This window comes from Rousettus aegyptiacus, unplaced genomic scaffold, assembly GCF_014176215.1.
Source record: "Rousettus aegyptiacus isolate mRouAeg1 unplaced genomic scaffold, mRouAeg1.p scaffold_m13_p_10, whole genome shotgun sequence".
NCBI lineage: Eukaryota > Metazoa > Chordata > Mammalia > Chiroptera > Pteropodidae > Rousettus > Rousettus aegyptiacus.
In genome coordinates, this window is record NW_023416285.1 from 57,808,085 (window position 1) to 57,820,664 (window position 12,580).

Consider the following 12,580-nt stretch of genomic DNA (forward strand, 5'->3'; position numbering starts at 1 on the left):
TGTTTGCTTGAATGGGGAATGGAGTAGGGAAAAATAAAAGGAGAAAGAAAATTTGGGGGAAATGATAAAGTTTTTGTTTGTTTTGATTGTATTGATGGTTTTGTTTCAGAGATATATGTACATCTACATCTATAGCTGTATATTATTATTTGCTTGTGAAGTTTATTTTGGAGAATTTACTTCAATATTGGTGTTTAAAATAAAAAGTGAAAAAATATAACTTAAATCTCAGGTTTTTCTAGCTGGACTCTTCTTTTTGTTTTTCGTTTTTCTTATTTTTTTCTGCAGTAATCATAAATCAAATGATAGTAAGAATATCAAGGATAAATGATACCAAGCTATTGAAGTTGAAAAAGTATGAGTAACTGGGAAGTTATGGTCAGCTACATCCCAGATGCTTAATAAAGAACTAATGAGACTACAAGGCAGGATATTATTTAGATAAAGAACACAGTACAAACTCACAAATACAACTAAGAACTGCAGTGTAAAACTTGAAGTTTATCCTGAAACTTTTAACTAATGAATCAACAATACTAACTTGATTAACCTCAAAGAAGTTTTGATTAAACTCTTACTGGTAGGATAGATTTGCAAAATAATGGAGAATGTACAGGCTGATTTTTATTTCTCAAAATGTATCATTTACTCCATGCTAGGCAATGTTTTAGGCATTGGAGATAGCAATTAAAAAACCATCATAACTTTATGAAATTTAAATAAAAATATTATTTGACAATATTTAATCTAACAAGAGAGATATATTTGATTAATAAATCCATTTGATATCTTTTAAATATTTTCATTTTTCTTCTGTAAATAATTTGTAAATTAGAAATAAATACATATTTCAGGTTCAGTTCATCACTATTAGTTCTTTGTTAATTATCACTTTGGTTGTGGTACAACTCAGTACATGAAGAAACTATCTTGTGGAAACATTGTGTGCTGCTTAAGAAGATCTCACTTAGAGTCCTGTAGTTCTACAGATCACCAAATGGACTGATTTTGAAATTATTTGTATGTTCACATGTGACTGACCTTTCATACTAGTGTAGTGCCTTTTTTATTACAAGGAAAGGTCATTTCAGATTGTCTGATTTTCATTTTTTCTTACATAATTCTTCCACTCTGTTAATTATATCTTAACTAATTTTTTGCTTTCCTCTGATTTATAGTTTATGTAATTGTTAGCATATAAGTTCTAAAATGAAAATACAAAGCTAACCAAAATATCCTAACATGGACATATTGAATTTTATAGGTACAATATTACTTCTGTGCCTGTATGACATATTCTATTTTCCCTAACTTTGTGATAAATGTGCATATCATTTTTATCCCTTTGTTTCGATAGATACATGTTCACTCAATAGTTTGCTTTCTTCACCATTTTCACATATATTTTCCAGGAAATACTGTGAACAGAGGAAATACCATTTTATTTTATTTCTATATATTATTTTTACAAATACTTAAAAATAATAAAGCAGAACATATAACCAGGGAGGAAACTTGTTACCTGCTTTTCTGTAACATACTAACACTTTATATCTCTCTTTTTATTTTGATTATGCTTGGAATAGAATTTTTCCTGCCATTGTGAACTCCATTCATATTGAAAAGGTAATGAGAAACTGCCTCCATAATAAATTTTCAGTTTTTTCAGTTCTATTAATAAATGTTTAAGTTTTTTTTCTATACAAATTAACTTTTAAGGTAAATACTTATTCTTTAGAAGTTAAATCTAATGTGTTTGCCAGAAAATATTTCTTTATAGGGATAGTGGCTATAAATATTATTTATTAATCTTTTATCCCTGACTTATCTACTTGTAATTGACAGTGTTCACAATAAATGAGTGTTGTTAATATCACCAAATTATAGCATTCTATATGAAAAACAGGTTTGGCTTGCCTACCAAAAAAATAAGTGTTGAGAAAATATTCTTTTGCTTCTTTATTAATGATTATTCATTAACAATGTCTTTTCTCTTTGAAAACATGCAGTAATGTGACAAATTGCAAAAATGACCACCAATTTTTGTATTCTACTTTTCCAATGGGACTTTGTAGCAGCTTACATAAAACAAGTTTACTTTTCTACCTTTTCTATCTAGGCTTGACCATGTGATTAGTTTTAGTCAGTGGGACAGAAGAAAATATGAGGAGTGATTAGCCTTGGCTTATTTAATGAAGTTTATAATTGCTAGTGCTCAAACCCCCCCAGCACTGTTAAGTGGCCCTGGTTAGCTCACCAAAGGATGAGATAAGTGAAGAAAGACACAGAGGTTTCTCATTAACTCAATGTCCCCCACTTTAGGTTCTAGAGAAGAGCTGAGTTGAGCCCAGATGAGGAGGAACATCCAGTCAAACCCAGACAAAATTACACACCTACAGATTCATGAGCTAAAAAAGTGATTATTCTTTTAAAGTGTTAGTTTTTGGTATTTTCTTAGGCAACAAATACTAAATAAATCAGTTATTAAGTTGTATTAATTTAAAAACTACATTCAAATTCTGTAATAACCTTACAAATTGTGACTTGTCCTAGATTTCTTTTTTACTATTGCTTATAATCACATTAAAATCCAGGATATACAGAAACCTTACAAGATTCAGAAATCAAAGAAAATCCAGAACTATAAGAAAGACACCATTGACTTCAAATTAACAGTGGTAGATCTAACCTCTGTTCAATATGTTTATTTTTTACTTAAATTTACTTAAAATATGAATGGAAAAATAAAAAAATAAAAAAGTACCCTAAGTCCTCACTTAACATCATCCATAGGTTCTTGGAAACTATGACTTTAAGTGAAATGATAAATAAAGAAACCAATTTACCATAGGCTAATTAATAAAAATTAGAGTTAAGTTTCTAAGGGTATTTCTGGTCATGAAGATATTATTTAACTTCTAAATAAAGACCCCAAACACTTTCAATACTAAACATTGAAATAAATGTGATTTATATATACATTTAAGAAAGTTTAATAAAATCAAGTCAGAGAATTATCTTCCAACTCACTTATTCTAGTTCATGGTGAACGGTGGCTAGAGCCTTTCCCAGTAGCTCAAGTCTCCAGGCAGGGACAAATCCTGAACAAAACATTCTTTCATCGCAGGGAGCACACACATCCACACTCTCTCAGACAGTGTGACAATTTAGACACACTGATTCACTTACCGTACACCTCTTTGGGTAGTGGGAGGAAAGCAGAGTATCCAGAGAAAACTCACCTAGACATGGGGAGAACATGTAAACTCCACACAGATAGTGGACCCAGCAGGGAATCATATATTTTTTCCTTCTCATCAACATGATAAATTGACGTTGAATGAAATAACATTATATGAGGACCTGCTGTGTAAAGCTAAATGAAAAACTACTTGGAGAGATAAGTCTATACGGTTCTTGATTTAGAGTGTATAGAGAAGTCAATAAATATAAAAGAATGAAATACCAAATATCTACAGAGGCAGATGTAATGAGAAGTACGCCAATCCATGTCTCAGAACCTAGGACAGGTACATATATGGAGAGCATCATATAATGTGAATGTTTGAATGAGGCATGATATATAAACAGAAGGATTTGTCAAAATTCTGTAAAAGATTTGTGTTCCACAATTTCCTTTCCTTGTCAAGTTTACCAGTGTAATTAAACTGACTCAAAGCCCTCTGGTGACAGATATTATATTCTGTGTAGAAACGTATGAAATAAATTCCCTTTTTGTTCTTTGTCATTCCACACTAAACAGCACAATCTCTAATCAGCCCTTCATTCATGATTGCTTGTACTAATAGAATAGTCTATTAAGTTATCTTTACTCTTTTTAGGCTGCCCTTCTTATGAATTTTCTGCCTTGTTTTCAGAATTATATTTTTAAAACTTAATTCTAATCATGTCATTTTTCTGACTTAAAATTTGTAAATATTGCCCATTGACTGATGAATAAATCTTAATTTCTTAGTTGTTATTTAATTATATGCATAGTTTTACACTTGTATTATTAGATTCATCTTTTGCCACTATTCCCTTGACACATTAAAATATAAATATATTTGTACTATAACTGAAAAATTCTGTCAGATTCTGTGGTCTCCTGTTTCTGATAAAAAATTTGCTAATTAAATACTTCTAAATTTTGATAGGTAAAGAGACATTAAAAACACACTGGGAAATTTTAGAAACAGCATGATAAAAGTGGTTATTTTGAAGCTAAAAAATCTTTTTTGACATCTACTTAAATATGTTACATTGCTGAGAGGTTATGCAATTTCATATTACCTAAAACGAGAGCCCTTTAATTGGTCTAAATCACAAATACTTTGAAATAGTATATGTTTAAGTGATCTTTGGGAAGAATAACTGAATTCTCTTTTTATTCAGTCAGAATTGTTGTAACGCTTTAACAATCAGAATTTCTTCCCATTTCCTTTTTAGAGACTGTTACCCTATATAGGATACCATTTTCAAAAAGCAACCATTAAACAAAACATTCAGCTTGTATTAATTAATTAGTGTAGAAAAAATTGGGTGATCAGACAATAAAAATATAATAATTATTCTTGGAGGGCTGAAAAAAATGAGGCTATTCAATAAAAAGCATTCAGATAAAAGATAAAAAATCATGTTGGGAGACATTCTACATCATTTCAGCCACACTCTGAACTTCACCTTTATATATGTTCCAAGATTTTTATCCTTCCCTTGCTTCTAGAGTTATGGTGGTCGGGTTGGAATGCTGGTGCTTGCATGATATTTTGAATGCACGATTTTACTTCAGAGTAAAATGAATTTTCAATGCAAAACAAAACCTTCATCCTATAATGATTAAAATACAACGGTCTGAGAATAAAGAAAAACTAGACTATTAACTCAATTTGCTTGACTCAATTAAAAATAACACCTTTGAGAAAGAGAAATAAAATGTGTGCATTGAATTAGATTTTGCCTTTGTGAAAACAGACAAACGAAATTTTAAGTAATAAATACATCAGTTACTTGAAAGTTTTATATCTACTATATTAATTACTCTTTGAAATCCACTGAAAATTAAGTGGAACCAACATAAAAACTAAAATCAAGGAGAAATCTATTTAAATAATTGAGTATTAATTGGTTTACTACATGTTTAATGCTAAACAATACAATTAAAATGTATAACTGTTCATTTCGACTTCATGGAAGTTAGGAGATACTTATTTTTCATACATTTTAAACAATTTTGACAATATTTTAACTGTCTGCTACTTTATGTAGTATTACTATATGTATAAAATATAGCATTAATCATATAAATGTATTAATTAAATATAAATTTATAGATAATATATAAATATATTTTCTGAGGAAGATATGGTCATTATCAAGTAGCACTATATAATAGTGTGAAGGGAGAAAGTTTTTTAAGGTTTTAAAAACTTCATCATTATCATCATTACATGGGTGTCTTTATGTAATGGGAACAATTGTAATCAAAGCATATTGAAGAATAAATAAATTTTACAGATTAAAAAATCACATTTATAAAATTTTTAAGCCTAGTTTAAGAATATATAAGAATTTGAGGTTTTGCTCTGTAGGGGACAGACTTTAAAGTCTTCCTATCATAATCTTGTTTCTTAGTGTTCATATCCATGTATGATGTCTTTCCCCTGAGCCTGAGTGGGCTTTGTGACTTGCTTTTAACCAACAGAATATGACAGAGATGATGAAAGGTAGGATGTCCCTTCTATAATTTTGTTACATTATGTAAGACTCTAGAGTCTTAGCAAACAGACTAGAGAATCTTTCTTCCTAGTTGGCTTTGAGTGAGTAAGAAGTGAGTTTGGGTCTTTCATTTGGTAAGAATCTGAAGGCAGCCTGTAAGAGCTGAAATAGAATCCTAGTCAACATTTAGTATAAAGTCGTCACCTCAGTCCTAAAGGCATAAGGAAATGAGTTCGGCCAACAATCAGAGTGAGTTTGGAAGTGGATTCTCCCTGATTTGGGTCTCCAGATGAGAACATATCCCAGCTGTCACTTTGGTGTTAGTTTTATGGGGCCTTACCCAGAGGACCCAGATAAGTATAACTCACATTTCTGACATTTTATAGCTGTGAGATATGTGCATTGTTTTAAACCACTAATTTCGGTAATCTATTAAGAAGCAATGGACAATTAATACAGGTTTTGGTACCTAGAAGTGGGATGCTGCTGTAACAAATACTAAAAATTTGGAGTAGCTTTGGAAGAAGGCAGTTGATAGAGATTGGAGAAATTTTTGAGTGGTGTGGTAGAGAAATCCCAAATTGCTTTGAATAAACAATTAGCATAACCTAGACTTGAAGGATGCTAACAGTGACAGCTCAAAAGCATGTGAGGAATATGTTACTGGAAACTGGAGAAAGAAGAATAGTCATTATGTGATGGCAGAAAGTTTAGCAAAATTATTTCATGAGACATAAAGATAGTAGAATTTTAAGTGATGAAGTCGGATACATAGCTAAGACTTCCAAGAGAAATATTAATACCTACTGGTTTCTTCTTTCTGGTTATTGTAAAATGTTAGAGGAAAGGGATGAATTAAGGGGAAGAACTATTAAATAAAAATAAAACAGAACTTGATAATTTTGAAAATTTTCAATATTCCCAGTAGCAAAGGACGCTAAAATTGAGAATGACTTCTAAACACTGTTTAAAAAATGTGATCTAGAGGAAAAAATAAGAAAAAATAAATAATAAATAAATAAAATAAAGAGAGAAAAAGAAAAACAAAGGTCGACTATAAAACCTTTTGCTAAAACTTCCAAAAGTTCAAAAGGTCAGAGTATTCAACTATGCAAAAGGTCCTTTAAATTAAGGATTCTTAATCTTCTGCCTCACACATTTCAAAACAAACTGTAGAGACTCTAAGAAGCTTAAAGACGCTGTCCACAACCATCTCAGCAGGGTTCTCTGGCAGTTAAGGGCTTAATTTGAAAAGATCTGTCAGTATAGTTGGTAGAGTAAATCTGAGTGAAATCTACTAAAGCCTTGAAAAGTTTTTTGAGAAATTTATTTCTTCAAAGCATTGTCAGCTTGTGCACAGGCAAATTTTACCAAACATTCAAAGAAGAATTATCATCTGTTCTCAAACTATTCCAAAAAATTCAAGAAGAGAAAAAGCTCCCTAACTCCTTTTATGAGGCCACCATTACCTTGATTCCAAAATCAGGCAAAGACATTAAAAAAAAAAAAAAAAAAGAAAACTATAGGCCAATATTTCTTATAAACATTAATGCAAAATCCTCAACAAAGTATTAACAAACCAAATTCAGCAATACACTAAAAATACACACCATGATCAAGTTGGATTTATTCCTGGGATGCAAGTTTGGTACAATACCTACAAATTAATTAATGTGATACACCACACTAACAAATTGAAAGGTAAAAACCATATCAATAGATGCAGAAAAAACGTTAGACAAAACTCAGTATCCATTTATGATAAAAACACTCAGCAAAATGGCAATAGAGAGAACATACCTCAACATAATAAATGCCATATATGACAAACCTACAGATAACATCATACTCAATGGGGAAAGGCTAAAATCATTTTCTTTAAGATTGGGAACAAGACAAGGATTCCCACTTTTACCACACTTCTTCAACATTGTATTGGAAGCATTAGTCACAGCAATAAGACAAGAAAGAGAAATAAAAGACATCCGAATTAGAAAGGAAGAAGTAAAACTCTCATTATTTGATGATGGCATGGTACTATATATAGAGAATCCTAAAGATTCTACCAAAAACCTATTAGAACTGATCAATGAATTCAATAAAGTAGCAGGTTATAAGTAAATATTCAGAAGTCAGTAGCATTTTTATACACCAGTGATGAGCTTTCAGAAAGAGAAATTAAGAAAACAATCTCATTTACGATTGCATCGAAAAGTATAAAATACCTAAGAATCAAATTATCAAAGAAGGTAAAAATCTGTTTTCAGTAAATTATGTCATTAAACAAAGAAATTGAAAAAGATACAAATAAATAGAAAGATATACCACCCTCATGGGTAGGAAGAATCAACATCATTAAAATGGCCATACTACCCAAAGCAATCTATAGATTCAATGCAATCCTTATTAAAATACCAATGACAGTTTTCAGAGAGCTAGAACAAATAATCTCAAAATTTATATGGAACCATAAAAGACCCCAAATAGTCATGGTAATCTTGAGGAAGAAGAATAAAGTTGAAGGTATCACACTAAGTAATATCAAACTATACTACAAGGCTCCAGTAATAAAAACATGTTTCTGGCATAAAAACAGATGCATTGATCAATGAAACGGAATAGAGAGCCCAGAAATAAATTCATGCCTATACCGTCACTTAATAGATGATGAAGGAGGTAAGAATACACAATGGGGTAAAGACAGTCTCTTCAATAAATAGTATTGGGAAGATTGGACAGATATGTGCAAAAAAAAAGAAGCTGGACCACCTTCTTACATCGTATACTAGAATAGACTCAAAATAGATTAAAGACTTAAATGTAAGACCTAAAACCATAAAACTTCTAGAAGAAAACATAGGTAATATACTCTCTGATATTATTGACAGGAATTTTTTTTCAGATATATTTTTGGGGGGCAAGGGAAACAAAAGAAAAAAATAAACAAATGGGACTATATCAAAGTAAAAAGTTTTTGTACAGCAAAGGAAATCATCAACAAAACAAAAAGACATCCAACTGATTGGGAGAAGATATTTGCTAATGATACATCTGATAAGAGGTTAATATCCAAAATATATAAAAAACTCATACAACTCAACAACAAAAAACAAAAAAATCCAATTAAAAAATGGTCAGAAGACCTGAACAAATACCTCTCCAAAGAGGAATATGAAAAGATGCTCAAGGTCATTAATCATCAGAGAAATGCAAATTAAAACCACAATGAGATATCACCTGACACCTGTCAGAATGACTATCATCAATAAATCGAAAAAACAAGTGTTGGTGAGGATGCAGAGAAAAGTGAACCCTTATACATTATTGGTGCGATTGCAAATTGGTACAACCACTATGGAAAACAGTATGGCAGTTTCTCAAAAAATTAAAAATAGATACATCTTTTGACCCAGCAATTTCACTTTTTGGTATTTATCCAAATAAAACCAAAACAATAATTTGTAAATATATATGCACCCCAATATTCATGGCAGCACAATTACAATAGCCAAGATATGGAAGCAACCTAAATGTTCATCAACAGACGACTGGATAAAGTTATTATAGTTCATATATACAATGGCATATTACTCAGTCATTGAAAAAAAAATGAAATCCTACCATTTGCAACGACATGAATAGACCTATAGGTTCTTATGGTAAGTGAAATAAGTCAGACAGAAAAAAATAAATACCATATGATTTCACATATATTCAGAATCTAAGGAACAAAAAGAACAAAGTAATCAACAGACTCACAAATATAGTAGACAATTTGGTGATGGACAGAGGAGAGGGGGCATTAGTGTCTGGGAGAATGAGGTGAAGGGTTAAAGAAGTACAAAATAGTAGTTGATAGATGGTCTTGGGGGAGGGAATCACAGCATAGGGAATGCAGTTAACATTAATATGCTGACTTGGTGGAGAGCCAGGTGAGAGAGAGAGTAGTTGGGGATATCGTTTTATGAACTATATAGATGTCTAACCAATGTACTGTATACTTGAAACTAATTAAAATAAATTAATTAATTTAATAAACACACACACAAACAAATAAACAAAAAAGAAACACTTTCAGCTTGGACTGAGAAGTTGACAGTTCAAAAGAAAGGAGGATTCCAGAGTTTCTAAAGTCTACTGGCAAGAAGCAGGCTGGTAAAACCTGTGCTATCTTCCATGAAAAAAGGATGACTTGGAGGACAGAACCAAAGACCCAGAGAGGGAGTTGAGATTCGTGAACAGTTCTTCCCAGGCACCGAAACCTAATCAAGTAGCTAGCATTTGCCCAACTATATTTTAAAACTGCTATAGGGATTGACTCCTTTCTACCTCCCATTTATAGATGGGAATGCTTATAGCTGTTTGGCTCTGCCTGTCCCACTGTTGTATGTGGCATGTATGGGAAGGGGGGATAACCAGTCTCTTTAGTTTTACAGATCAATGAATTAAGAGGAACTACACCTAAGGGACCTATCCAAATAGAGATTTAATTTGGATCTTATACTTCAGCAGATGATATAATCAAATTATTATGAGACTTTTGGGGATTGGGTATGTGAACTGGTGAATGTATTTTTCATTTGGGAGGGACAAGAATCACTGGGAGATGAAGGGTCAACTATGGCAATCTGACTCCAGAGTGATCCTCCATATTACCTGCCTGCTGGTGTTAACGCTCTTATCACAACACTTCCCTACCTCCCAGCCCTTGAGTACGTAACTTGCTTCTAACTAATAAAATATAACAAAGTTAGTGAACTAGAAATTCTGTGATTATGTAACATTATATGAGGCTCCATATTCTAGCTGACTGGCTCTGGAAATTACCTAGCTGCCTTGGAAGAAACAGGCAACCATGTTGCATGACCTACCTGGCAAGGATCTAAGAGGAGCATTTTTCCAACGCCAACAAAAAACTGAAGCCCTCAGTCCTAAAGATGTAAGGAAACAAATTCTACCAATACTGCAAATAAACCTGGAGGTGGACTTTGCCTGAGTTGAGCGTCCAGATAAAAATGCATTCCAGCTGATACCTTGATGTAACCTTCTGAGATTCTTAGCAGAATACACAGCTAAATCTTGTCACTCTAGATACACAGAAACTTTGAGATAATAAAGTTGTGCTGTTTTAATCCACCAGTCTGTGCAATTTGTTACAGAGATAGATAACCAACATAGGACCAAAAAAAAAAAAAAAAAAAAAAAAAGACTGATGAAAATCAAGTTCTCATAATTATTTTGAAAGATAAGGTTTTTTAAATGTTTAGGGTAACTCATGTATCATTTTAGTTTAAAAATGTGTTTCTAAGAGTAGTAGTAATAATAGTAGCATTATTGCTAAGCACTGTAAATGTAGAACCAGTAAGTGTTAGGTGGGGTAAAGGTTGTGTTCCGATATAGGATTACTTCAATTAAAAAAAATAATCGTTTTGTTCCATGTTTATCTGAGGATAAACATTATAAATTAAGGCCAGTCACATGGAGAAAAATAGCAATTTTTCCATTGTTTAAAAAACAACACATAGAATAGAGTATGTTTAATTAGTAAAAGTTAAGCAAGAGCTAAGTTAATCTCATCTCTAACAAAACCGAGAATATAATGAACCATAAAATAATAACTAAAAATAGTTATTGATTGTTAAACTCAAGATATTTTCATTTTATTTTTTTAATTAATTATTATTAGTTTTAGGCCAGGCAACCCTTGGTTGACCTCGCAAATTGCAAGGACTTTATCATTTATCAGTTTTTGATGCCTACAGCACCTGGTCTTCCTAGGTGGTCTCCCATCCAAGTACTAGCCAGGCCCAACCCTGCTTATCTTTGGAGATCAGACGGAATCAGGCTTATTCAGGGTGGCATGGCCTTAGATAAGGTCAAGATATTTTAACACTCAAAAATTCATAAACAAGAGTAATATTCTTAGCATACTCTTTTTAAAAGAAATTATGGATAAGTTATATAGCAACAGAAAAATATTAAGAGGATGTTACTGAATTAGAAACAGAAATTTGAATTTTCATTAATTTATACAACACAGGTACTATATGAATGCTGATGACCATGGTAAAAAATTTGTTAAGGACTATTGGATAAAAGTATAAAAGCTGAAAGAAATAATTTCAAAATATCTGTGTAGTAGGTATCATAGAATGGATCACTCTCATGTTCCTCACTGTGCATGAAACTGGAAAGCTAAAGACTGGGCAGATCTTTCTGAGCAGATCTTTCACGGAAAAGAGCTTCTGCAAGTGATCGCATGTGGAACAGATTGTGAAGGCAAATATGAATATTTTGGGGTGAGCACCATGCTTCTGCAGCTGTGTCATAAGAAGTGTAGCAGTTGAGCTATAACTGAGTTTTCAGAATTTTTTAGCCAGCTTTGTAGATGTCACATTTGTGTCAATTTGGCTGTAGGAATCGTAGAAAAAGTCGTGTGGTCTTGGAGCCAGTACGTTTGGCCTGGCTTCCTGATTACTCAGCCTTAAAGTATGGGAAAATGACACTGTTCTCTTGAAAAAACAAACGTGCAGTGTTCCCAAAAGAACAGAGTCTACTCATGCAGCTCTTCCAATAAGTGTAAGTCTCCTAGTTCTCTGAATTAAATAACTTTCTGCTTAAATTAAAATATATTATTATTGCAAACTAATAGAAAACATAACCTCATTATTCATAAAAAATAAAAAAATTTAAAATTTCTACTTTTTCAATACTAAATTATGAATGTCTTAGTATATATATGCATGTATCTGAAAAAATAGAGGTAGTATAAGTAACAAAATTATGTCATTACAATATTCTAAATCATTATGTTAATAGCCACATTCCTACACATATATGGAAACTTAATAATATAATTCTT

The 12,580-nt window shown here is 31.7% G+C and overlaps 1 pseudogene; it reads right to left on the reverse strand.

The window, feature by feature from the left end:
- Positions 1-11,471: 11,471 nt before the first annotated feature.
- Positions 11,472-11,590, reverse strand: LOC118608881 (annotated as a pseudogene).
- Positions 11,591-12,580: the final 990 nt, after the last annotated feature.